Here is a 27,813-nt window from a genome sequence, read left to right on the forward strand (position 1 = left end):
TCCCTTTATGTTCAAAACTCTAGAAAAATTAGGGATAACAGGAACATACCTCAATATTGTAAAAGCAATCTATGCTAAGCCTCAGGCTAGCATCATTCTGAATGGAGAAAAACTGAAGGCATTCCCTCTAAAATCTGGAACAAGACAGGGATGCCCTCTCTCTCCACTTCTGTTCAACATAGTTCTCGAAACACTGGCCAGAGCAATTAGACAGACGAAAGAAATTAAAGGCATAAAAATAGGAAAAGAAGAACTTAAATTATCACTATTTGCAGATGATATGATTCTATACCTAGCAGACCCAAAAGGCTCTACAAAGAAACTATTAGAGCCAATAAATGAATTCAGCAAAGTGGCAGGATTTAAAATCAACACGCATAAATCAAAGGCATTCCTGTATATCAGCGACAAATCCTCTGAAATGGAAATGAGGACAACCACTCCATTCACAATATCTTAAAAAAAAATAAAATACTTGGGAATCAACCTAACAAAAGAGGTGAAAGACTTATACAATGAAAACTACAGAACCCTAAAGAGAGAAATAGAAGAAGATCTTAGAAGATGGAAAAATATACCCTGTTCATGGATAGGCAGAACTAACATCATCAAAATGGCGATATTACCAAAAGTTCTCTATAGGTTTAATGCAATGCCAATCAAAATCCCAACGGCATTTCTTGTAGAAATAGAGAAAGCAATCATGAAATTCATATGGAAAAATAAAAGACCCAGAATAGCAAAAACAATGCTAAGCAAGAAGTGTGAATCAGGCGGTATAGTGATACCAGACTTCAAACTATACTACAGAGCAATAGTAACAAAAACAGCATGGTACTGGTACCAAAACAGGTGGGTGGACCAATGGTACAGAATAGAGGACACAGAAACCAATCCACAAAACTACAACTATCTTATATTTGATAAAGGGGCTAAAAGCATGCAATGGAGGAAGGATAGCATCTTCAACAAATGGTGCTGGGAAAACTGGAAATCCATATGCAACAAAATAAAACTGAATCCCTTTCTCTCGCCATGCACAAAAGTGAATTCAAAATGGATCAAGGAGCTTGATATCAAATCAGAGACGCGCCATCTGATAGAAGAAAAAGTTGGCTACGATCTACAGTCGGTGGGGTCTGGCTCCAAATTCCTCAATAGGACACCCATAGCACAAAAGTTAATAACTAGAATCAACAAATGGGACTTACTCAAACTAAAAAGATTTTTCTCAGCAAAAGAAACAATAAGAGAGGTAAATAGGGAGCCTACACCCTGGGAACAAATCTTTACTCCTCACACTTCAGATAGAGCCCTAATATCCAGAGTATACAAAGAACTCAAAAAATTAGACAGTAAGAGAACAAACAACCCAATCAACAAATGGGCCAAGGACCTGAACAGACACTTCTCAGAGGAGGATATACAGTCAATCAACAAGTACATGAAAAAATGCTCAACATCTCTAGCTGTCAGAGAAATGCAAATCAAAACCACCCTAAGATACCATCTCACTCCAGTAAGATTGGCAGCCATTAGGAAGTCAAACAACAACAAGTGCTGGCGAGGATGTGGGGAAAAGGGTACACTTGTACATTGCTGGTGGGACTGCAAATTGTTGCAGCCAATTTGGAAAGCAGTATGGAGATTTCTTGGAAAGCTGGGAATGGAGCCACCATTTGACCCAGCTATTCCCCTTCTTGGTCTATTCCCTAAAGACCTAAAAAGAGCATGCTACAGGGACACTGCTACATCGATGTTCATAGCAGCACAGTTCACAATAGCAAGACTGTGGAACCAACCTAGATGCCCTTCAATAGATGAATGGATAAAAAAATGTGGCATTTATACACAATGGAGTATTACTCTGCATCAAAAAAATGACAAAATCATAGAATTTACAGGGAAATGGATGGCATTAGAGCAGATTATGCTAAGTGAAGCTAGCCAATCCCTAAAAAACAAATGCCAAATGTCTTCTTTGATATAAGGAAAGTAACTAAGAACAGAGTAGGGAGGAAGAGCAGGAGAAGAAGATTAACATTTAACAGGGATGAGAGGTGGGAGGGAAAGGGAGAGAGAAGGGAAATTGCACGGTAATGGAAGGAGACCCTCAGGGTTATACAGTGGAGGGGGTAGAGAGAGAGGAGGGGAGGGGAGGGGAGAGGTGGGGAGGGGGGAGTGTGGAGGATGGGAAAGGCAGCGGAGCACAACAGACACTAGTATGGCAATTTGTAAATCAATGGATGTGTAACTGATGTGATTGTGCAATCTGTGTATGGGGTGAAGGTGGGAGTTCATAACCCACTTGAATCAAAGTGTGGAATATGATATGTCAAGAAATTTGTAATGTTTTGAACAACCCACAATAAAAAATTAAAAAAAAATAAAATATAAATGCACTTTGGATGCCAGTTTATTTTGTAGGTTCAATCATATTTTGTTTCTCAGGAATAATTTTGCATAGACAATTAGTTACACAAGCAAATGTTTAACTGCAACTTGATGCTTATGCCACTGAGACACTGTTGAATTGTCCATTACTCATCTGGCTGGCAGAGCCAAAGAACTGCTTCCCCATATTACAACTAAATCCTCCCATCTCATCTGCATTCTGAAAATATAAATAACTGGGTAAGGGAGAGGGAGTGTAAAAATTTGTAGAACTGCCTGTGATTTCCAAGTTTGCACTGGAGGTCAGTGGTGGAGACACATCAGCAGCACATACTATTCTAACATCACTATTGCTGGATTCTAAGAGATCAGGAATTACTGAGTTGGCTTAACAAACTCAACCCATGCTTCAGCTTATGTGGATTTGCAATAATTGTGCATTTCATGTAAGATATGAACAGATTGGGGATGGGTATATAGCTCAGGTTAGATCACTTGTCTGAACGTGCAAAACCCTGGATTCAATCCCCAGCAGTGATTAGGGGACAAACAGATGCAAATGGTGTGTACATGAGATTAAGAGAATAAACATATAAAATGGACACAGCATGCTGAACCTCACATGTCCTCTAGTCCAAGAAACAATTTACCTTCACCTTTTCCTAGCCTAAGTGAATGGGATATGTCACATTCCTCAGCACACTACCTGTTTTCTGCAGGCCTAAAATAATATGGATAAGAGGAATAAAAGTTACCCTGCAAGGGAAGACTTTTGTGACCATTTTTATAAACCAAATCCTGAAACTCAGAGAAATCAGGATAATTTCTCCTAATCATAAAATCTGTAACCATGCATGGTAAAGAATTTAATTAGAGCCAGTCAGCATGAGCCAAGGTTACCAAGTGTTGTCATGGTAGTGGAAACTTGGAAGTTGGATGTAATATGGCTGTGGTCCAAAAGTCAAAATGTGGACATGGGCAGAGTCTGGAAACTTCCCTGGGATCCCTCAATACAACTGGAGTGCAGAAGAGGCACATTGTCACTCTCCTCTCCAAAAGGACCCCTTCTCTTCCTTGAGTATCTAATTTTCTTTTCAATAAACTCATTACTGTTACTCTGAGCAACATGTCTGAAATCTTTCTGACTTGATCCCAAGAATTATCACTTGAAAGGGGAGACCTCTTTTTTTGTGTGTGATGCTGGTGATTGAACTCGGGGTGCTTAACTGTAGTGACACACTCTTCTCCCCAGAAAATCTTAATTAAGCTTCTTCAGAAATCTTCATTATAATTGATTTTAAGACTATCAGCAAAAGAATCTGTACAAAAGAGTTCAATGTATTTAAACTTCCTATTTCTTCTTTCTATATCTTACCTGGCCACTGGCCTGAAAGAGATCAGTATTCCAGGTGCTGAACACCTTTTTACCAGTTTTTCACAAATATTATATATATATATATATATATATATATATATATATATATATATATATATATATATATATGCCAAATTGTAAAGGTTTTCAAGGAAATTGTTTTTTTCAAATGCAGAGTGTGATAAGAAAACCAGATTCTTTTAACTAGATCCCTGGCCTTTGGTCTGAGCTTCACAGATATGTTTATATTTCAAAAATAAGAGAAGAGTTTACTAATTGGGATCTATGGTAATAGTTGGCGGAGGAGGAAAGAAAGAGGAGAAGAAGCTCTCCCCATATTAGTGGCTGTCCATGAAAGGTTAACTTGCCCAGAAAAGTGAAAGTAAAAGCTGCTTTTGTGTGAACTTTTGCAGACTATAAACATCTGGGTCCCTCCCTTTACACACGGGGTATAAAGTTCTGAAACTGCCTGAACTCAGGGTTTTGGGGGATTAATTGATTACAGTGAAAGTTGTGCCCTCTGAACCTGACTGCAGCAAAATACAAGTGTTTTCTTCTATCTTCGGTGTCCCCCCTTGTCTTTCTCCTACTACATAACCAATGAGTCATATCTCCAGTGCTTTTTTATATTTTATTCAGAGACAGGTTCTCTCTGAGTTCCTTCAGATCTCACTAAATTGCTAAGGCTGGCTTTGAACTCAGGGTTCTCCTGCCTCAGCCTCCTGAGCTATTCAGATTACAGATGTGCATAATCTTACTCAGCTGAACTAAGAGTCAAGGTCAGTTTTCATGATGTCTCCAATTCCCAGAATACTCCAGCTCTGGAACATGCTGATACAAAAACAATATTAATATTGTCAAAAAAATTATCACTTCCAACATCAGGTTTCATCATGCATTAAATAGTAAATGCTAATGCATATATAATACACACTACATACAAAGACATATCCATGGAAAAATGTAAAGAAGCCAGGATTTTCTGATTTCTGACTTTAAAAATTGCCCTGAAGAACCAAAAGACAGAAAATTTCTCACAGTATGCAGGCATTAGACATGAAATTATAATAAGAAAGGAGAAACAAGCCTAGCTGTCTTTTGTACTAGTTCTCAATCTTCAGCCAGCTAACCCTCTAATCCTGTTATTTCTGTGAAAAGTAGAGGAAGGGGCATCCACCTGATGGGAAGGGACAACACTGGAGTAGAAGCAGCTTCATGGTCTCTTCCTTTCTTTGAGAGAGAGAGAGAGAGAAACAAAAGAGATAGAACACCATACCACTCTCCACAGTGCTTTGGTCTGGGCTTTCAGGCCTGAGAAACATACATTGTCACCCATGAAGGAAGCATTCTTCTGTTTTCCTAGAGATCTCTGATGGCGTGTCTTTAAAATACATGCATGTCTTGTGAGATATTCTTATATTAATATAAATTTTGTGAGAAATAGAAAGACCAGTGGACCAATTACAAAATACACTAGTTAGCTTTAAATGTAAAATAACTTGGGGTGTAAGAAAGGCAGCTAGAGAGGAGAGGAAATGAAAAGATACAATCAGTTCTTACCTGCATGTAAAGAGTCAAAGCCCCATGACAAACAGGAGGTGAAAAGAAACCCTCCCCTAACCTGAAAAATAGAGATAAGTACTGCCAAAAAGCACTCAACCCAGGGGGACTTGTCCTCCACAAGAGGACAAAGGAAGGCGGAAACAACTAATGATACATTTCTTTAGTTTCTCCCTTTCTGCTTTTCTTTTTGGTAGAAGGGATGGAACCCAGGGATGCTTAACCACAGAACCATATCTCCAGCCTATTATTATTATTATTATTATTATTATTATTATTATTATTATTATTTTGTGTGTGGTGCTGGGAAATAGAACCTAGGTCCTTGTGTGTGTAAGGCAAGCATTCTACCAACTGAGCTATATCCTCAGCCCTAAATTTATTTTGAGAAAGGGTCTTGCTTAGTTTTTTAGGTCTTGCTAAGTTGCTGAGGATGGCCTTTAATTGGGATTCCCCTTCCTGAGACTCCTTTAAATAACCCAATAGGAGACAGGAAAACCTACACAACATTGGGGAAGACTGTGCACCCCATAGTACTCAGACAATGAGCACCCAGGGGGAGGACTTTGAACACTTGGGGGTAAAATGCTGCAAATGGGGTAAGATGTTCAATCAGGTCCACATAAGAAAGAAATGGTCTCAGAGCCCAGCATATAAGAAGCTGATTTGGGATTTTTGGACCTTGAGTCTTTTCTCTTGCTCAGCCCACTCTTCTCTATCCTACTGAGTGCTGCTTTTACCTGGACTTTCAGTAAATTTGGACTTTTCCTGTTACTTCTCTGTGTATGACTCAATTCTGTGTTCAGGACACCAAGGAACTGGACCCTAACTGGCACCCTCATAACATTGTGATATCCCCACCTGATGTCATATAGTATGACACTCTGATATGGGACTAGCTGAAACAGCAAATCAATAACTTCTCTATATTTTGCACTACTTAACTTTTTATTTTGAAATGAAAATCATAGAAAATTGGAAACATTGTGTAGAGTCAGGGTGTTTACAGAGATCAGAACTATACGATGGTGGCCCAAGTCAAACAGTAGCATCTTATCAGAACCAGGAAAGTCACTTTGATACAATTCTGTTAATGAGACTATAGGTCCCATTTGCTGTTCACCAATTTAATATGCTTTCTGTATGTGTAAATTCTTGTGCGTGTGTTTTATCCCATGAACAGATTTCTGTAACAACCACAACCAAAACACAGAACATTCCTGACCACATCAGAATTGCAACACTTTTACGGTTATACTCCAAACCAAATTTAAAGGTGAGTGTGATTTATAGCAGCATAATTCAAATAGGCCAAAGGTGGAAGCAAACAAAATGCTCCTTGACCCAAAAGCAAACTATAGTATCTCCATGCAAGATTATTAATCCTTAAAAAGAAAGAAAATTCTGTCATGTGCCATGATAGGAGGTAACCAGAAGTGTCCAGTTCAGAGATGGTAGGTAGCATGGTAGTTGCCAGGGGTTGGAGTGGGGAAATGTTGAATGAGTATGAAATTTCAAATTTGCAAAAAAAAAAAAAAAAAAAGTTTGTGAGATGAATTAAAGTGATCATTGTATAACACTATGAATCTATTTAATGACACTAAAATGTATATTTGAAAATGGTTGAAATTGAGCTTCACACATGCCTTGTTCAGATCATGCAGTGAAAGTCACAGTGTAGTCTGGGAGGTTCTTTGTGTAGGCTCTGAGTAGATTTTTTGCATCACTACCCAGAGCTAGAGTTTTAGCTGAGGCAACTTTGCCTGGGTCCTGACTGGTATCTGTCCATGAAGTATCCCATCACAATTCTGTCCTCCAAGTCCACAGTACAGACAGATTATCACTCAGAAGCTCATTTCCCTCAGCCCTGCAGAGAGTGTAGCCATTCAGAGAGGGTCTGTTGATATTCAAGTTCAAGAACATAGAACATTCTGAGAATGATTCACCATGCCTGGATCCTGCTAAGAAGGCTTCATACAGGAACATGTTGTTGGAGAACTACAGGACCCTGATCTCTCTAGATAAAGATCCATGGCACAATATCTTTGAGTGGAGAGACACTCTTGCATATATTACTGAATGATCCAACCTTCCTATCTATTCCTAGTCCTGCATTTTAGAGCTTCCTAACACAATGTGCTCACAACTACCAGGTCTAAATTCTCTTGCAGTGTCTATTGAACATGACTTTATGCTCCCAGGCCTGGAGTATAGATTTCAGTATTAATGTACCTATATATATGATTAAAATAGTATTTGGGGATATGACAATTGCAGGAAATGAGATAATGGACCAAAGAGACTCGGGATTTCAAAAAAAAATGCCCTCCAATTACCTCTACCTATCCCACTTGTGTGCCTTTTTTTCCCCACCTGTTCCAGTCTTCAGAGCTAAAGACTCACGTCACCCATTCTGTGTGTAGAGTTGACATTTATCCACCATGGCAGGTATCATTTAGGGGAACAAGCTCAGTGAAGCCTCTTCCATCTCCTGCCATATGGGGCCAGACCATGTGGGCTTTGAGGGTAGCTTCCTGCTTTATTGTCATCACTTTCTGAGTGAATGGACTTGTCTGTCTTACCTTTGAGGGCTTCAGGGACACATGGGAAAGAACTACATTTGTGACCATAAAGTACAGAATATTCACACCCATAATAATTGAAAAGATATAAGGAATAATTCTATCAGAAACTTTGAAGTCAGTGGAGTCCTGCCACCACATTGATATTGGTCTGTTCACACAAAATATACACTTAAGATCTTGGACTTAAACTTTTCATAACTATGAGGAAATAATTTTATACTATTTTATCCCATTTATTTATTTTTGTACTGGCATTTGAACTCAGGGGTGCCTAACCACTGAGCAAATCTCCAGCCTTTTAAAAAATATTTTATTTACAGACAGGATCTTACTGATTTGCTTAGTCTCTCACTAAGTTCCTGAATCTGGCTTTGAACATGTGAGCCTCCTGCCTCAGCCTCCCAGTTGCTGAGATTGTAGGCTTGTACAAAAGCACCCACCTATCCCATTAAAATTTAATCATTTTTAGCAGTAATAGAGAAACCAGATTTATTTTTTATTGTTTTAGATGTAGATGGACACAATGCCTTTATTTTATTTGATGTGTTGCTGGGGATCAAACCAGAGTTTCAAGCATGCTAGGCAAGCACTTTACCACTGAGCCACAACCCTGGACTAGAAATAATAATAATCTATAGAAATAAATATACATCATGAAAATCCAATCTATATTAAATGGTACCTGTCAAAGCAGTGATCAAGACTAGAAAAAAGAACTGAAGTTCCACTGAAGTTCAGTGTCAGCAATAGCTTAAACAGGCAGCTTCTAAATTCTGATTGATGCACTAATGTATTTTATTCCTTCTTTAATATCAGCTATCTTGGAATACAGGTTAAGTGTAGTTCCTTTAGAAAACTTTTTGCTAATGCTAGACACAGGAATGCTCTTTTTTCTTTAAGTTATCTAATAACTTATGATTTAACAAGGTTTTTTCATTCTTGAAGTATACAGAGTTTTGAAAAAAGTGGCATGTATGTAATGACTCTAGTAAATCAGAACATGAAAAGTCTACATCTACATCTACTGTACTTTGGGATCAGATTAACATCAGACCAGACATTTAGAGAATATGAAAGCCCATGGGATATGGGAGGAAAGACTTCAGGAAAAAGGTTCTCAAGAAAACAATAATTTATGTTTCACTGTAGCTTAGATTTAAAGTTAAAACTTTTTTCTTTTCTAGAATCAGTTTTGGAAAATAGATCATGCAGCTTATATTCCAGAAGGAAGCCTTAGAGAGACAGATGTCAGGCAGAGACCTAAGGAGCAAGGAAAGCTGCCATTTTCAGCATGAGAGACAAAGAAAATTAAATGGAGGACACCCCTTCATCTTAGGTGTATATTAGAGTTTAATGGATTTGAGACTTGAGTGAGGTCCCATGGTATTCTGTTAGTCCAGAGGTAAAGATAAGAGAATAAGAGGAATGCAAGTTTATTTACCCTAATAGTTTTAAAAATCTTATCATCACTGGCTTTTGGGTTCTACAGCAATATTGCCTTTGCCAATAATATTTCGATTATTAGTGGACAAGGTTTTATCCTCCATAGGAACAAGGATGAAAGCCTCAATTCTTATCTCTTATAGCTGTGAAATCTGAGTTAAAATCAAGCGATCTTCAAGTTTTTACTAGAGAGTGCTTTAGCAAAAAAGAAAAATCAATTAGCTCAGGATTTTTTTCTTCTTGTTACTGAGAAGGTAAGGTGGAGGAATAGAATAGATGTTCAGGAAAGACTTAATGGAGAAAGTAACTAGAAAATTATTGGGATAGTCAATGATAATTTTAGAGGCTACAATTAATTGGTATTTGGTGTCATGTCTGTTTTTCTGGTGTGTGTGTGTGTGTGTGTGTGTGTGTTGTAATAGAATTTGGAATGTGGTATGGGGTTGAAAGTGAGAGGGATAATTATGGATAAAGAAGAAAATATGAATGTAAGAGGCTTCTGAACAGTGCATAGCTCTGAATGCAGTTATCTAACTCTCTTAGGATTCCAATATCAAAGGTACCATTTTCAGACCACTAAAAACCATCAGCTTCTCTTTGGCCAAAGAATATTGAATTTTTGAGATTTAATTTCACCCCCAGGGTCAAGAATTTTAAGACTGGGGAGAAGGCAACTCAAGGAAAAGTCTTTGGATGGGTAAGATTAAGAGGTACCTGTTAATGAGCCTGGGTGAGTCAGGTGGGTCTGGAGGAACAGGAGTGAGAACCACAAGTCCCCTCATGTCCCTCAGGTTCCCTAAAGGAGAGAGGAAATAGAATGAGACTGAATATAAGCATCTCTGGATTCAGGAGGTTGGGATGAGAGAACAGACATAAACCAGAATTGCTGACCTCATGCTAAGATTTAATGGATATTCAACAGATTATGACAGTGGTCTAGGGTGTTGGGAGAAAAAGCTGCAACAAGGGTAGAGTCCCATAGGGTAACCTGTTTCAGGGTTCCTCTCCTGGATTTCAGTACCAAATATTAGGTTCTGGAAGGAAGAGAGAGAAAGAGAAATGCTCAAGAGAGGCACAGAATCAGTTTGACCTTAAAGCAAAGAAGTTGATCAGAGCCTGTAGCACAGTGGTGTGTCCTCCAAAGCAAAATGTGTTTTTTTAAGATCTCTTAGGGAAGTATAGATGCACTACAGGAAAGTCAAAACAGTTTTGTGGATGTTTAAAAAAAAAACCTTTTTTTTGAGTCCTAAATCCCACTGGTCCTGAAATGGTAGCTTAAAGAACGTGAGAGGTCCAAGAAAGTGCTTGCCAATAAAAATAACATTACAATAGGACATTAACTGCAATGTCTGCCCAACACAACAAGGAACTCTGTAAGGATGTGTCATATCATTTCCTGTTAGCCTCTCTGTATACACAAAGACCAGGGCAGGCTCTCTAGAGCTTTGCTGCATTAATATGACATTTTTGGCTCCAATTAACCTAACTTTTTAGCTATTTTTTTAAAGTTATTCTTTTAGTTTGTTATTAGATTTTTTTTCCTATTGGTATTTCACTGGCTTGTGCACAAAGCCTGCTGTAGAAAGTTCAGCCCAGGTTCTGTATGTTTCAAAGGAAACTCTCATCTACACTTGGTCTTTTCATGAGCATAGCTCTGGGAAAGAGGCAGCTTCCTGCAGTATGAGCTGGCTGCGACCAGAGGCAAGTCCCGTAGAGCTGGGTGGAGTGAGCTCAGCTGGAGCATGGCAGAGAATACTGTTTTCTGATAGCTCAACTCCAAGACAAGAACAAATGAACTGAATTGTGAAAAGAATGCTGGATTCTGAGTCAGTAGATCTGGATTCAGTTTCTATGTACATCTTTAGCAGCTGGACTACAGTGGGCAATTTGGCTGCTGACAGAGTCTCAGTGTTCTCATCTGACAAATGGGACAAGGCTACCTCCCTCCATGCAGTATATAACAAGAGACCAAGAGAAATGGCCCTCCTCAAAAGGACTTCCAGAAACCTCTTCCCTGTCTGCCTACCCCTCACAGAGAGTTCCAGAGAAGCATCCAGCAAGCCATGGACCAAACTCTCTCACCATCCAGTTTTGTACTTGAACTTTTATTGGAACAAGCCATGTCCATTCATTTCTTGTATATAGATGCTATTTCTCAAAAGCAAAGTTGAAAAAGGTGACACAGATCTTATAACCCTCAAAACCTAAAATATGAGCATCCTGGCCCTTTGTGACCATTTGCCAACTTCTGTTCTAGAGGGAGAAATCAGAGCAGAGAGACCACAGATCATGCCCCATCACACCCGTGTTGTAGTTAGGATAAATGTTCTCACAAAGCCCAGGTGTTGAAGTCATGGTCCCAGCCTGTGGCAGAAACTTTAAGATGTGGGGTCTAGTGGGAGGAACTTGGGCTATTGGGGTGTTTCCTTGTGGGAGGTACTTGGTCCTTGATCCCTTTCCTGTCTCTTGGTTTTGTTTTCTGGTTGCAATGAGGTGAGCAGCTAGCTCCTCTGCCACACACGCTTGCCATGATGTTCTGCCACATCGCAGGCCCAGAAGCAATGGGGCCAAGAAACTGTGCACTGAAACCTCTGAACTGCTGAGACAAAATGGATCTTTCTTTTTAAGTTCATCATCTGAGGTATTTTGTCATAGCAACACACTGGCCTTTATCCCATCAAGTGTTGATGGTAATTGAACTCTAGAAGGTTTGAGAACTAGGGAAGATGCCTGTGAGTTCCTGCCATCTTTACTGTATCACAGCCTCCTCATGAGGCCTCAGCTGACACTGTGGTCAACATCTCCCACTCAATAGGGGACACTAATTTATTTTTTGAGCTACTCTAACTCTGAAAAACTGTCTTTGGATTTGAAGTCCATAATGGGACCAGTTTTGCCTCTGAGAATACAGAATTTATTTTCTGTGAGATTATAGAAAATTATGATTCTTTCTTCAATTTCCTTCTTTAGCTCTTCCATGAGAAAGGTGGGATACCTGAGAAGAAACAACATGAAATAAAATAAGTCCTTTTCTCCTTAGTGCCTTCATTTTGACTGGAAATATATAAAGGAGTTGGCTGGAAATGGAGAATCGCAGGCCCACGACAGACAAACTGAATCAGAATTTGCATTTTAGCAAGATGATGGATGAGGATGTGTGTCAGGTAGTTCCTCTGGAAACAAACAAGAGATTTATATATAGCCCTTGACTTTCTGAAAAATGAATAAGAATAGGGTAAGGACCAGAGTGGGTCCTTCAGCTTATGATGCATCTTCACCAGGTGGAAAAAAGAACAAAGAAAAAGACTGGAAAGAAAGAGCCTGGCATGAGCAATTACCTCTAATAATTTCACTGGTAGACCAAGAGATAGTTCAAATAAACTTGAATGGCATTTCTTGGTACCTGTATGGATTGCTTCCAGGGTACCCCCACCCTCTCAAAAAATCTGTCCCTTATATAAAATGGCATGGTATTTGAAAAGAACTTACACATTTCCTCCCACATACTTTAAATAATTTGTAGATTACTTAGGACACCTAATACAAAATAAATGCTATGTAAATAGTTGTTCTACAAAAGTGTTAAGGGAAGAAGAACAAGGAAAATTTGTATATTCAATACAGATTCAATTATTTTCTGAATATTTTCCATCTTGGGTTGGGTACTGAACTGAGAACCAACTATAATCATTTCCATGTGGCAACTCAAACATCTCTATAATTCTCTTATCCTTTTTGTTTTTGTACCAGGGATTAAACCCAGGGGTGCTTAACACTGAGTTACATCCCCAGTCCTTTTTATTTTAGTGAGACAGGGTCTCACGAAGTTGCTTAGGGCCTCATTAATTTGTGAGGCTGGTATGAACTTGTGATCCTCCAGCCTCAGCCTCCCAAATCCCTGGGATCACAGTAAAGAGACATTAGGCCAAGCTGATCTTTGTATTATTTTGCTTTATAAGTCTCAAAACCTGCATATCATAAATACATACTTAGAAAATTCAAATTTAGTCAGGGGAAGGGAGAAGGGATGGGAAAGGGGAAATTGTATTGACAAAATTATATTGTTATGTCATGTGCATGTATGAATATGTAACAATGAATCCTACCATTATGTGTAATTATAATGCATCAATAACATATGGAATAAATAACTAAATTGGTATGTGTGTAAAACTAAAAAATAAAACTTCAAATCCATTTTTATTTTTTTTTTAAATTTTGTTTTGTTTCAAATAGAAAGTTTATTTGTTCAGAACACCAAATAGGATGCAAGCACTGTCATGACTAATATATAGAAATAATATATAGAACAACATGAAACAGTATTTTAGTTTAAATGAAGGGAAATGTCTATAAATGTCATGACAACATACTTCCAAGAAGACTTCTTTATTAATTACACATTTTAATAAAATAAAGGGTAATGAATTAAGTGAAAGTTAGTGTGTAAATTTTTTCTAAAAATGAAACTCCATTTCTTATTAATCCATGCCACTTAAACACTGTTACAACTAAAATTTCCAAGTCAGTGCAGAGAAGATGAAGTTAGTTACCTTTTTTCCTTGAACAGTACATAGGAAATTGGTTACTACAAATACAGCAGGTATACTGTTATTCTGAATAATCTAGCACATAATGTACTAAATTTCAGTCTCAAATCATGTTAAATTCTCATAATTAGTATGATACATTTTGGTCCATGATGTGGTGTGGTTTAATGCCAAGAGAGATCACACTGTATTACAGAAACACATAGAATACTGTTGGTTTTTCCATTTATATATATATATATATATTTATATATATATATATATATATATATACAGTTCTGGAAATACATGCCCCTAAGTCCTCAGCAAGAGATTCTGAACAATTATTGTGCCCCAAAATATCTTGGGCTTTTCTACACTTAGATAATGAGGCATGGCTTCAGGAGTAGGTGTTACTGGTGGGTTTGAATTACCTTCAACCTTTGTAATCCTACCCCTTGCCTAATTTGAATGGTTTCTCCCAATCAAACCTGGTTCAAAGTGTGCTTTTTCTCTTTCTTCTTGCCTGCCTTGACTCCTTTGTGCGAGCTGGGTGAGAGGGGCTATCTAAAACCCCAAAAGAAGGCATTTCTCTCTCTGTGTGTATATATAACTTTATTTTTTAAGTATGTGTGTGTGTATATATATATATATATATTTCAACATACAAAGGCAAGTTTTTCCCTGGAAAAATTTACAGGAAGTAGTGTGAGGGGGTCCCATGGTAAAATAAGGTGCTGGGTTAAACTGAAGAAAGGAATATTTTAAAGTGTCCTATAGTTCCATGATAGCAGCATGGTTCCCACAACCATAATAGTAATTGGGTGCACTGAAAATGGTAACCATTTTCCAATCATGGCAACAATTATATCCTTCCATTACAAGATGATGAGCATGAGAAACCAGTGTGAAACCATTGACATGTTTAAATGTTTTAGAAATGTCTTGTCCATACATGTAGCCACTTCCTTGTGGTGAAATACCCTAGCCACCACATCATCTGGATCTAACCATAACAGATCACATACAGGGCCCTTATGCAGAACTTCTTGTAAATAATCCAGGACTCTTATATGTCCAGCATATCTAATGGATGAAGAAAGGCAACCATGGAGGCAGAATATCAGTCCATATACTAAAGCTGTAAGTGGAAGACAATCAAATACACCTGTAAAATATTTCCAAACATTGGCATTTCCATATTTTAGTAGACATTCATCATAAAAACCATACATGTGGGTAATTTGTTGGTTTTTGTGATTTTCCTTCAGTATTGTCATGTGTTCTGGATAATGCAACTTTGATGCTACAAGAAGAGTCACAGTCTACACAGAATTATAACCTCCATAGTCACCCATGAATAGATAGTTTGTATCTGGTGATTTTCCACAAATCCTAAAGAGTTAGTTCCATAAGGTCATGGAATTGGCCATGTACATCTACCACATTTGATTATTTTGTGCATTTGATTATTTTATTAAAATTTTCTTAGCCTTTCCAGCAGTATGGAATTACTTAGAAAATCTGAAGTAAAACCACCATTTGACCCAGCAATCCTACTCCTGGGTTTATACCCAAAGGACTTAAAATCAGATACTACAGTGAGGCAGACACATCACTGATTATAGCAGCACAATTCACAATAGCCAAACTGAGGAACCAACCTAGATGTCCTTCAATAGATGAATGGATAAAGAAACTGTGGTACATATACACAATAGGATATTATTCAGCATTAAAAGAGAATAAAATTATGGCATTTGTAGGAAACTGAATGGACTTGGCAAATATCATGCTAAGAAATCCAATCACCCCAAAACAAAGGGCAAATGTTCTGTCTCTTAAAAGTGGATGCTGACCCACAATGGGAGGGGAGCATGGGAAGAATGGAGAAAACTTGATGGGGCAAAGAGGAGAGAGGGAGGGGGATGAGGTTGTAGTTCAGTGGAAGAGCTCTGGTCCTGGGTTCAATCCTCAACACCCCATAAAAAATAAAATAAAGATATTGTGTAATCTACAACTAGAAAATTAAAAGAAAAAAAAGACGGAGGGAAAGGGAAAATTCATGGGGGTAGAAAAGATGGTGGAATTAGATGGACATCATTACCCTAATTACATGTATAAAGACAGGAATGGTGTAACTCTACTTTGTGTACAACCAGAGAAATGAAAAATTATGCTCCACATGTGTACTCTGAACTGAAATGCATTCTGCTGCATGTAAACTACTTCGAACAAATTAATTAATTAATTAATTAATTTAAATAATTTGATTAGCTTTTTCACACAGTGTCTGCACTTGGTTCTCCTTAAGCTCTCTGACACTCATACAGTGGCTAGAAGCACAGGACTAGCTCCCTGATGATGCCTAGTCATCATTGGCATCCCCTCCTCCTCCCATTCCCCTCCCTCCCTGGCCTGCTACACCCATGCTGTCCTCTTAGCTGCATGCTCCCAGCAGGACACAAGGGAAGGAGGAGGGCCGCTGCGAGTCTTGGGGAAACTCCTAAGGTGGAATCCAAGAGACCCTGACCCATGCCCTGCTGGCCATGCCCAGGGAGCCTGTGGAACATGTGGGAAGTTAGCAGGGAGCATGGTCTGGGCCTTGGCTCTCCTCCCTCTTGCCAGCTGCTCCAGGATCTCTCATCCCTTCCCCAATCCTTTTGTATTAATTGAATTTGAACCATCATTTATTTCAAATGATTATTCCTATCTTTGCACTTTCAGTGCCACTTTTCTACTGAACTAACACTTAAATGAAACTCTCTTATGGCTCAAGTGTAGGATCCCTTCAAAGTTTTCCCCATAACCTCAGATGGATAGCACTGTCCCTTGTCAAAGTTTTTTGTTTGTTTGTTTCTTTGGGGGGTTTAACCAGGGATTAAACTTAGGGGTACTCTCACTGAGACCCATCCCCAGCCTTATTTTGTATTATATTTAGAGACAGAGTCTCATTTGGTTGTTTAGTACCTCAGGTTTGCTGCAGCTGGCTTTGAACTCGAGATCCTCTTGCCTCAGTTTCAGGAGTTGCTGGGATTACAGGCTGCACCACTGTGCCCAGCTATCAATGTCTTTTGCTCTGTAGTTAGCTAAGAAAAATTTTCTCAGGATTGGTGTCCACATAAGCGTTCAAAAGATGTTTTAGTCACATCAGATTCTGGGTTTTAAAATGTCCTGCATGATACACACTTAGTTTTCAACATCAAATGCAGAGTTCACAAGTTTGAAACCAGGTGGCTGAGAAACAATGGTCTTAGAATGGCATAATGCAGCACATCCTGTTGTTTAACCCACAAATGTGGATGGATGTGGCTGCTCACACTGAATAGACAGTTGGATAGCCATCCATGACCTTGAGCCTCTGAGCCACCATCCATGATCTTGAGCCCCTGAGTCTTCAGTGGGACTGCACAAGAGAGAATGCAGCACACAGCCCTAACCCCCATAAACACACTATTTCATTTATTAGATAGGAAGCACTGTGTGTCTTTTGTACCAATGTGTGGCTCCATTTGCATGTATATGACATTTCTATTAGAAAATGCTGAGCCAGCACCTAATGAAACAGAGTTGCTCTTCTTTCTCTTAAAAGAAAGTTTTCAGCCCTGCACATTTTTCAAATAACTTATTTTGTAACATCCTGATTTGCTACATTTGAAAAACCAAGAATAAGAATGGTTTCAATTCAAAGTATGCAAACTAAAGAGTCCATCTTGCCAGCATCTTACAAAAATACAGTGGTGTCACCAAGGAAAAGGCAGGCCAGACCATAGCCACACTATGAAAGCTCAGGAAGTTAAATCTTTCCCTGGACCTTTCCTCAGCTCTCTTTTCAAGGTGCTTCTTCCCAAGGAATGATGGTTTTAACAGTTCATAAAGTATGAGAAGATCTTACTTCGGTACTTCTGGTTCTCCCAGGCTTCTGCAAGACTGAGTCTTCAGCTGGTCATAGTGGTGCACACCTGTCATTCCAGTGACTAGGGAGGCTGAAGCAGGAGGATCACAGGTTCAAAACCAGCCTCAGCAACTTAGCAAGGCTCTAAGTAACTTAGCAATATCCTGACTCAAAATGAAAATATTTGGGGATGTGGACCCTTAGTTTAATCCCCATTATAAGAAGAAGAAGAAGAACAAGGAGAAAGACAAGGAGAAAGAGGAGAAAAAGAAGAAGAAAAATAAACTAGGGCTTGGGGTCACTCAGACTTAATTTTTGCTGTGTGTAAGTCTGAACAATTGCATCATTTAAAAAATTTTTAAAATGATAATTGCTATAGTTATTGAGTGCTTTCCAAAATGCTATAAAGTACTAAATGCTTTACTATGCTCTTTATACTTTATAGCAAACCCTGGTGAAAAAGGAGGAAAACAAGGCAGATGAGGTCAAAAATCTTGCTTTTATTTCCCACAGTTAATAAGGGTACAAATATCACAGTTATGCCTCTCTTCATAACTATTGAGGTTTTTGTTGTTGTAGTTCAGAGAGCACCAAAAGGAAGCACCAGAGCAATGTAGGTGAAACCAATACAGAAAAGGCCACAATGATGCTGACATTTAGTTTCCAGAAAGTTCACCCCTAATTGCCAGTTGAAGACTATGGCCTCAGCTTAATTATTAATAAATTTCCCTTTCACTCTGAAAGTGTTCAGGCTGGGACAATCATCTCTCTGGTTATCCTTTTTTAAGGACATATATACAAAAAATGAATAATAAAATAACTTTCTAGAGGGAATTCTTTTCGAAATTGCCTGCTGTTACTCTGCAAATTATAATTAATCATAATGCATTTTATATTTCAAAGTAGCTAGAAGAGGGGTTTTGAATGTAAATGGCATAAATTAAGGATAAAATTTTAATATGATGGATATGCTAATTATCCTGGTTGATCACTACTAAAAATACACATGAATCAAAACCTCACATTGTAACTCATAAATGTGTATAATTATTATGTCAATTTAAAAAATTATCATGTCAATTTAAAAAAAAAATGGCATATTACAATCATCATTTAAGATTCTTAGGAATTGAGTGATTAAACTTTCTCTGGATTATAAACTGTTTATCTGTAGTTCAAATACCCAATATCTTGGCAGCACACCCACAAATTCAAAGTGGAAATTCATATCCAGAATTTTGTTTTAAGCCATATTATTCCCTGTTTTAAAGTATAAGTTTGTGTATGTGGTTCTGTTGTGTTTTATATTCTGACTTAAGTTTATTTATTTATCATTTTTTTTCAACACTTTGAACATCCTAGGAAAATGGCATTCCTGTAATCAATACCCACAGCCTTAATATTTCTTTCTAATTTGTTCTTTGAGTACACCTAATAAAAAGGAAGAGACTTTAAAAAATCTTATTCTAATTGCATAGCTCATTTTAACTGATTAATGTGTGTGTTTGACAGAGTTAGTAAAAAAGTTCCATTTTATAGAATTTTCTCTACTTGCCTCTGCAGACTATAGCTAGTCAAAGAGCAATCTTGAACATGAGAGTGGAATTCCCTAAATCTTACCTGCTTAACTGTGGTGTTTGGGTTAATAATAATTAAGATGTTCTGACTCATCAGTGTAATGAAAATTTCTTCTCCATGTGTAAAGGCATGAATTGAGGAGATGCTGTGCTGTTAATTCTCAGAGAACTACCCCTCCAGGACTCATGGGCAAGGGGTCACAGTGCCAGGCCAATTGTCATGAGGCACCAAGACGGAGTAAAGAGACCTCTGGGTGTGAAGCTCAAAATGCAAACAGCTGAAGCCTCACTGACCAGAACTCTCCAGGGAATCCTGGTCTTTTGCTCTTTGAGGCCTGGAGCCCAACAAGTGCCCATGCAGTCCTAAGCATCAGCACAGTTCACATGGATGCAGTAACACCTCCTTTTCTGAGAGATTGCTCTACACTGCTCCTTCAAAGGAATGCCCATTTATCTACATAGGGGAAACTGCAGACAGGCAAAATTGTGGGTGAGGCTTCAAGACATCAGCATGGCAAAGATTTATGGGGGAATATACTAAAAGCAAAAACAGACAAATAGTATTATATCACACTAAAAAGTTTCTGCACAGCAAAAGATACGTTTAACAGAGTTAAGAGACAACCTACAGAATGGGAGACAGTGTTAGTCAACTAGTGATTCAAAAAAAGATTTAATATCCAAAATATCTATATATGAACACATATATCTATATTTGTACACACACACACACACACACACACTTCAAAATGCTTTACAACCAACATAAATATGTAATCCAATTGACAAATGGGCAAATGATTTTAATAGACACTTATCAAAAGAAGAAATGCATGATCAATAAGTTATGTGGAAAAATGCATGTTACTATCACTAGCCACCTAGTTCAGGAAAATCTGAATCAAAACTAAAATGAAATATCTAATCCCAGTTGGAATGAATATTATTTAAAAAAAGAAAAAGTAACAAATGCCGGTGAGATGGTGTAAATAAAATAAGTGTCATATGCTTGTGGTCAGAATGAAATCAGACATTGTGTTGAAGAATATGGAAATTTCTCCAAAAACTAAAAATAGATCCATGATATGATTTATCAGTTCCACATCTGGTTATAAATCCAAAAGAAATAGAATTGGCTGTGGATATAGCTCAGCAATAAAGCACTTGCTTACCTCACTTAAGGCGCTGGGGTCCATCTCCAGTACAAAAAAGGAAATAAAATCAGCATATCAAACATGTTCTTGGGCTGGGGTTGTGGTAGAGTGCTCGCCTAGCATGCATGAGGCACTGGGTTCGATCCTCAGCACCACATAAAAACAAAATAATGTGTCCACCTAAAACTAAAGATACATATATACATAAATAAATATTTTTCAATAAGATGTTCTTATACACCCAATATTTACAGCATTATTCAAAACACCTAGGATATGGAATCCGTCTACCCACCCATAAATGAATGAGTAGAAGAAGCAAACATGGTAATAAATATTATTCACCTAGAAAGAAAAATGAAGTGCTGGGGATATAGCTCAATTGGTAGAGTGATTACCTTGCATGCACAAGTCCCTGAGTTCAATCCCCAGCACCACACAAAAAGAAAAAGAAAAGAAGAAGAAGAAGAAGAAAGAGAAATAAAATCCTGTCTTCTGGGAACTAATGTTACTTTCTTTTTTTTTTTTTTTTTTTAGAGAGAGAGAGAGAAAGAGAGAGAGAGAATTTTAATATTTATTTTTAGTTTTGGTTTTTGGCGGACACAACATCTCTATTTGTATGTGGTACTGAGGATTGAACCCAGGCTGCATGCATGCTAGGCAAGCGTGCTACCGCTTGAGCCACATCCCCAGCCCCCAAATGTCATTTTTCAAAATGGAGATCCAGGGACTGTTAGAAAGATCCACCAGCTGCACCAGGGGTAAATCAAGAAGAAATGAGGCAAAGATATATGTGATGAAGTATCAGAGACAAGACAATGGAAAAGCCCTCTGTCAAATGCACTTTCAGGATTAATGCCAAAGTATTCATTGCATGCCATTGACTCCAGACAGGAATAATGGGGCTTATTGTACAATCGCAGAAAGCACACCTAGACTATCTTTTCCCCAGTGAATCTGTCAGCAAATTTATTAAACTCCTTTTTTATATAAATCAGGCTGTGATGTGCCGTGTGTTGTAGAAAAGGAAGTCAACCCTGAGCTTTTCTTAAGACAGAGATGTATTCTTATAACTGTTGAGCTTAGTTCCTATTTCATGTAAATTCATCAGCTGAACATCCAGGGCCATTAAAAAAAGTAAATACTTCTATCTTCTCCAAGCAGGGACAGGGTACAGTTATGGCCCTGGCCATACAGCTATACTCAAAATGGCAAAAAACACATCACTGGTGTAATATAACCTTTCTGAAGTGTGGGGAAACCCTGTGGAAATCTTTGTTGACAAGTTGAAACACCAGACAGAAAATGGAGATGGGGTCAACACAGCAGTCTGGGGCCATATGTACTCAGCTTGTAGAGAACAAATGGTGGAGGCAGAAATGAGTGAGAACCTGTGTATCCTGCCTGGCCAGAGCCAGGAGGGTCCTGGAGTCCCCCAAGAAATAGGGCATTACCACAGGGGCTGACTTCCATGATCCGCTTGCAAAGCTTTCCCTCAAAGTGGAGCATCAAACAGATCAGTGAGAAGCCTGCTTAGGGACCTTGCATTTTAGCACACAGTGGACTATTTCTAACCAGTGCCCAAACAATCTGAAGGAGAGAAGCTGGACCAGACCCAACCTGCAGCACACTCTCCCATCCATAAGATGGAGAATTGAAAATTTCTCCAACTTCATCCATAAGCCAACTTGATGCTTCAGCATCAATTTAGGGAAGATTGCAGACTTAGTACAGAAAAAGAAAATAATCTGGAAGATTGTTAAAATTTATGCAGATGATAGGGTCTTTCCTGGCAAAGAGACATTGACTGATGCAGCAAGTATGAAGTCTATTTTAGGACTTTTAAGTTCCCTGGTTTCCTCTAATCCAACCTGTAAAGTATATTTATTAGATGACTAAAAGGGCACATGGTTGAAACTATTATTTAAAAACTATTTGAAGTTCTACAATGCACAAAATGTGTTTCGTCCTTTTTTTTTTTTTTTAAGTTCTTACAGCATTTGTAAAAGTTTTGTTCATTGTATCCTCTTTATAATAGTGAGGTCAAGGGGTTAATACCTGGGAGCTAATGAGAATGGTGGTCTGTGGCCACTGACTCCCAGCCAAGGGCTCCTTCCTACTCCAAAGAACTTGTTCCTGAGGTGACACCCATGGCTAATCCAATTGCAGGGTACTGGGGGCCAAACATGGCAATTGAAATCACTCAGCATGGGGTATTAAAGGAGAGAGAGGTGGCCTAATTTACCAGGAATGGACAATATAATCAAGAGAGAGGAAAATGGCTGGTATTAAAATCAGGCAATATATAAATCTTTTCCCATTAAGTTGGCAGAAATGTCAGCTACAGTATCCGCTGAAAAACTCATGTGAAATTTGGTTGTCCAATGTGACAGTATGTAGAGGTGGCTTCATTGTGGTTTCATTATCTTGAGAGTGATTTCTTATAAAGCAATTCCTGTTCCTCCCCCTTTCTCTTTTCCCTGAACTTCCTGTTCTTCTGCTGTGGCATGAAACAGCATGAAGGCCTCACCATTTGCTGACCCCTGGAACTTGGGCTTTCCATCCTCTTGTTCTGTAAGCTAAGAAAACCTCTATTCTGTAGAAATTTCCTTGTCTATCTCTGAAATTCAGTCATAGCAATGTAAAAGAGACTAAGGCAAGAGCTAAAGAGACTTACTCCCTCATGGTTTGTGTCACCACAAACCTTGTTGTGGAGAAAATATTCAGAGGTAAGCAGCACTCTGCTGAGATGAGCTCCCCAAACAGCAGAGTGGGTGCCATAGGACAGAAATTGCTGTGACAATGAAGAGACAAATCATCTTGAGCTTCCTTCTCCCTGGTTTCCACTTCTTCTCCCACAAAATTAATCCAACACTGATCTAGGTGCTATGAGGAAGGAATTTCATAGAAGTATTAAGGTCCCTGAACAGCTGACCTTAAGGAAGGAAATTGTCCAGTGTGAGACTGGCCTATTCCTCTGGACATTTGAGGGGACTGTGCTCTTCTCAGCAAAAAATATTCCAAGTATGAAGAGATTCAGAGCTTTGAAGATGGAGGGGGCCACATGTGGCAAGAAATGTGGGTGTTCTTTAGGAGATAAGTGCACTCCCCAGTGAAAGTCAGCAAACACTAGGTACAGAGCACAGAAGGTGACTTTTCCCACATGCAGGGAGGCTGCCTGGCAAAGTGCCTGAGCAGACAGTCCATCCATGACACACCCAGACTTCTGAGCTACAGCATCGTTCCCCCTCAGAATCCTCAGGAAATTGATTTCAGGACCCACTTAAGTCACCAAAATTCACAGATGCTCAAGTTGCTTATATAAAGTAACATAGTGTTTACATAATATTTATATAGGTCCTCCCATATATATTTAAATCATTTCTGAACTCATTATAATAAATAATATGACATATATTACATGCAAATAGTTTAATACTATATGGTTTATGGGATACTGACAAGAAAAAAGTGGGTATATGTTTAGCAGAGAGGCATATTTTTTCAAATATTTGTGACACATGGTAGGTTGTTTGAATCCATCGATGATCAACCCTTTATATGATGGGTGACATAAATGGGTCATTTGAAACCACCAAGTGTGCGCCCATCTTTATACAGCCACAGTCAATGAATAAAACTGATCATACTTGGTGCTGCCTTTTTCCAGGCAGCTGCAAGTTCAGTGAACTTAATTGCTTCTCACAACCCTTTGAAGGCACATTCTGATCATCTCTGGCATACTGTGAGGGAGCAAGAGGGGCCACTGACCACCTTGCCAATCCTTAGCCATTTTTTCTAATCATTATTGGACATTAGGGGCTGGCCTCCCTGCTATAAGCCAAGGGCCACTTTACTCACAGTTCATCTTTCTGTTCAAAATCAGTCTGAGGGTTCCTTTCTCCCTCCTCTGCCATAAACACTCAGCCTATCCGTTAAGGTTCACAGAGAGGTAAAGAGGGAGGTATATTTTACTTATGAACTAGGGCTGCCTTAAGAAATCACCACAATCTGAGCTGTTCAAGCAACTAAAATTTATTTTCCTACTCTTCTGAAAGCTTGGACTCCAAAGCCAAGAATTTATTGGGGAGGCATCTCCCTGGCTTCTACATGGCCCCTTTTACTTCTCCCTGTGTCTTCATGTCTTCTGTACATGTCTGTGCCCAAACTCTCTCTTCTTAGAAGGACACGAGTCATATTGGAATAGAGTTCAACTATTTAGCATTAATTTCTTAAAGCCCTCACCTTCAACACAGCTATCTTTTGAGATGATGAGTGTTCAGAAGTCAAAGTATGACTTTTTTTTAAACCAGGGAATAAACCCAGGGGCACTAACCACTGAGCAATTTTCCCAACATACATACATATATATATATATATATATATATATATATATATTGAGCCTGGTTTTGAACTTGATTCTCCTGCCTCAGCCTCTTGATCCACTTGAATTAAAGGCATGTGCTACTGCACCAGGCTCAACCTAAATATTTAAAGATTGAATCCAGGGGCACTTAAAAACTAATCCATATCCTCAGCCCTTTTTTTGTGTTTGTTTTTATTTAGAGACAGGATCTCACTAATGGTGAAAGTGTTTCTGCACTCACTGTCTGACAGGGTCACAGTGAGGGGGATGCTGTGGCAAGGACCACACCATCTGGAAACCAATAGCATGGGGAATGTTAAGTGTTTTGCTTATGATACTCATGATATGTATAACAGGGCATATGTTGGTCTATAATAAAAGTAAATGTTGCCTGTGACTTTAGAAAAATTCTCAGAATGAGAATAAGGACACAATTAAGACTGCTCCAAGGTGTGTTTCAATATCTCTCAAGATACAAATGTAGTGTTATTCCTCAAGAAATTCACAGGGAAAAGACTGCAAATCAAGGTTCCTGAGAAAAGCCTAAGCAACAAGAAATTTGTATCCCAAAGTTAACAATTTACATTAAGCCCCCCATTCTAAAGCCACAACCTATGTAACAGCCTAGTTATAGGAAAAGCAATTGCTGTGCCAACAGTACAAATACCATGGTATGTAGCTTGCTTACTTAAAAGAAGATTATGGTATTCCCCTCCAGGACAAGAGGCTAATAAAAATACATTCCCCCCCACTAACAGACCCTTCTTTGCCTCACACAGAAATTTATGATGAAAATGGAAAATACATAGTTCATAGTAATGGCAAATGGGTTGAGGTGTAGGACCTGCCCTTTAGTTAAAGATTACAAAGATATAAGACTTGGGGGTCTGAAACAGGCCCAGCGGCCTGCTGACGCGGCAGACACATCACCCCATTTGGAGTAGGGGCAGAGCAGAGCCGCTGCCTGCACCCACAAGGTAGGCAGACCTGCAGCCGACCGGAAGTACAGGCCCAGCGGTCCGCACGTGTGGTAGACATGTCACACCAATTGGAAGAAGGGCAAAGCAGAGCCGCCGCCCGCGATGCAAGGTAGGCAGACCTGCAACCTACCGGCGGATCAGGCCCAGAAACCTGCCGGCGTGGTCCACACGTCACCCCAATTGGAGTAGGGGCAGAGCACAGCCTTCGCCCACGCCCAGAACATGCCCAGCGACCTGCCGGCGTGGTAGTCAGACACCCCAATTGGAGGAGGGGCAGAGCAGAGCCGCTTCCAGCGCCTGCATGGTAGGCAGACCTGCGACCAATTGGCAGAACAGGCCCAGCGGCCCGTCAGCATGGTAGATAGATCACCCCAATTGGAGGAGCAGCACTGCCACCCCCCGCCCCTGCAAGGGAGACTTTTCAACTATACAAGAGCAATATAAATATATAGGGGGGAAATTTCAAAAACACAACAGTTTCACCAAGCAGAAAGAAACGCGAGCAATATGAAAAGACAAGGAAAGAAAGGACCACAAGCAATGCATATCAACAGAACTTTAGAAGAGGTAATAGCTGCAGCAGATGGAATGTCAGATAAAAAACTCAGGATATACATGCTTCAGATGATCTGGAGTCTCAAGGAAGACATTAGACAGCAAAATCAGACAATGAAAGATCACTTCGACAATGAATTACATAAACAAATCCAAGAAACAAAAGATCAACTAAACAGAGAAATAGAGGTTGTAAAAAATAACAAACAGAAATCCTGGAAATGCAGGAACCAATAAACCAACTTAAAAACTCAATTGAGAATACTACCAGCAGAGTAGAACACTTAGAAAATAGAACATCAGACAATGAAGACAAAGTATTTCAACTTGAAAAGAACATAGACAGCTCAGCAAGACTGTTAAGAAACCATGAGCAGAACATCCAAGAAATATGGGATAACATAAAGAGACCAAACTTAAGAGTCATTGGGATACAGGAAGATATAGAGGTCCAAACCAAAGGAATGAGCAATCTATTCAATGAAATAATACGAGAAATCTTCCCAGACTTGAAGAATGAGACAGAATCCCAGTCCTAGAAGCCTACAGGACCCCGAATGTGCAAAATCATAATAGATCCACACCTAGACACATTATAATGAAGATGCCCAACATACAGAATAAGGAGAGAATTTTAAAAGCTACAAGGGAAAGGAAACAGATTACATTTAGGGGTAAACCAATCAGGATAACAGCTGATCTTTCAACACAGACTCTGAAAGCTAGAAGATCCTGGAATAACGTTTTTCAAATACTGAAAGAAAATGGGTTCCAACCAAGAATTGTGTATCCAGCGAAATTAAGCTTCAGATTGGAAGATGAAATTAAAACCTTCCACGATAAACAAAAGTTAAAAGAATTTGCAGCTAGAAAACCATCTCTTCAAAATATCCTTGGCAAAACATTACAGGAAGAGGAAATGGAAAATAACAATGAAAACCAACAGTAGGAGGTAGGACATTAAAGGGGGGGATAATCAAAGAGGAAAACAAACCATATTTAGTAACATAAATAAACAAATATGGCTGGAAGAACAACCCATATCTCAATAATAACCCTAAATGTTAGTGGCTTAAACTCACCAATTAAGAGACACAGGCTAGTAGAATGGATCACAAAACAAGACCCAACAATCTGCTGCCTACAGGAGACTCTTTTGATAGGAAAAGACATACATAGACTGAAGGTGAAATGTTGGGAAAAATCATATCATGCATACGGACTTCGGAAACAAGCAGGAGTGTCCATACTCATATCAAATAAAATAGATTTCAAGCCAAAGTTAATCAAAAGGGATAAAGAGGGACACTACATACTGCTCAAGGGAACCATACACCAACAAGACATAACAATCATAAATATATATATATATATATACCCCAAACAATGCTGCAGCTATG

At 38.9% G+C, this 27,813-nt stretch overlaps 1 pseudogene; it reads right to left on the bottom strand.

Annotated features, from left to right (window-relative positions):
* Window positions 1-2,509: 2,509 nt before the first annotated feature.
* Window positions 2,510-16,215, bottom strand: LOC124106420 (serine/threonine-protein phosphatase 2A catalytic subunit beta isoform-like; annotated as a pseudogene).
* Between the last annotated feature and the right edge of the window lie 11,598 nt (window positions 16,216-27,813).

This window comes from Marmota monax, unplaced genomic scaffold (genome assembly GCF_021218885.2).
Source record: "Marmota monax isolate L192 unplaced genomic scaffold, Marmota_monax_Labrador192_F-V1.1 WCK01_AAM20220418_F8-fsc00682, whole genome shotgun sequence".
Taxonomy (NCBI): domain Eukaryota; kingdom Metazoa; phylum Chordata; class Mammalia; order Rodentia; family Sciuridae; genus Marmota; species Marmota monax.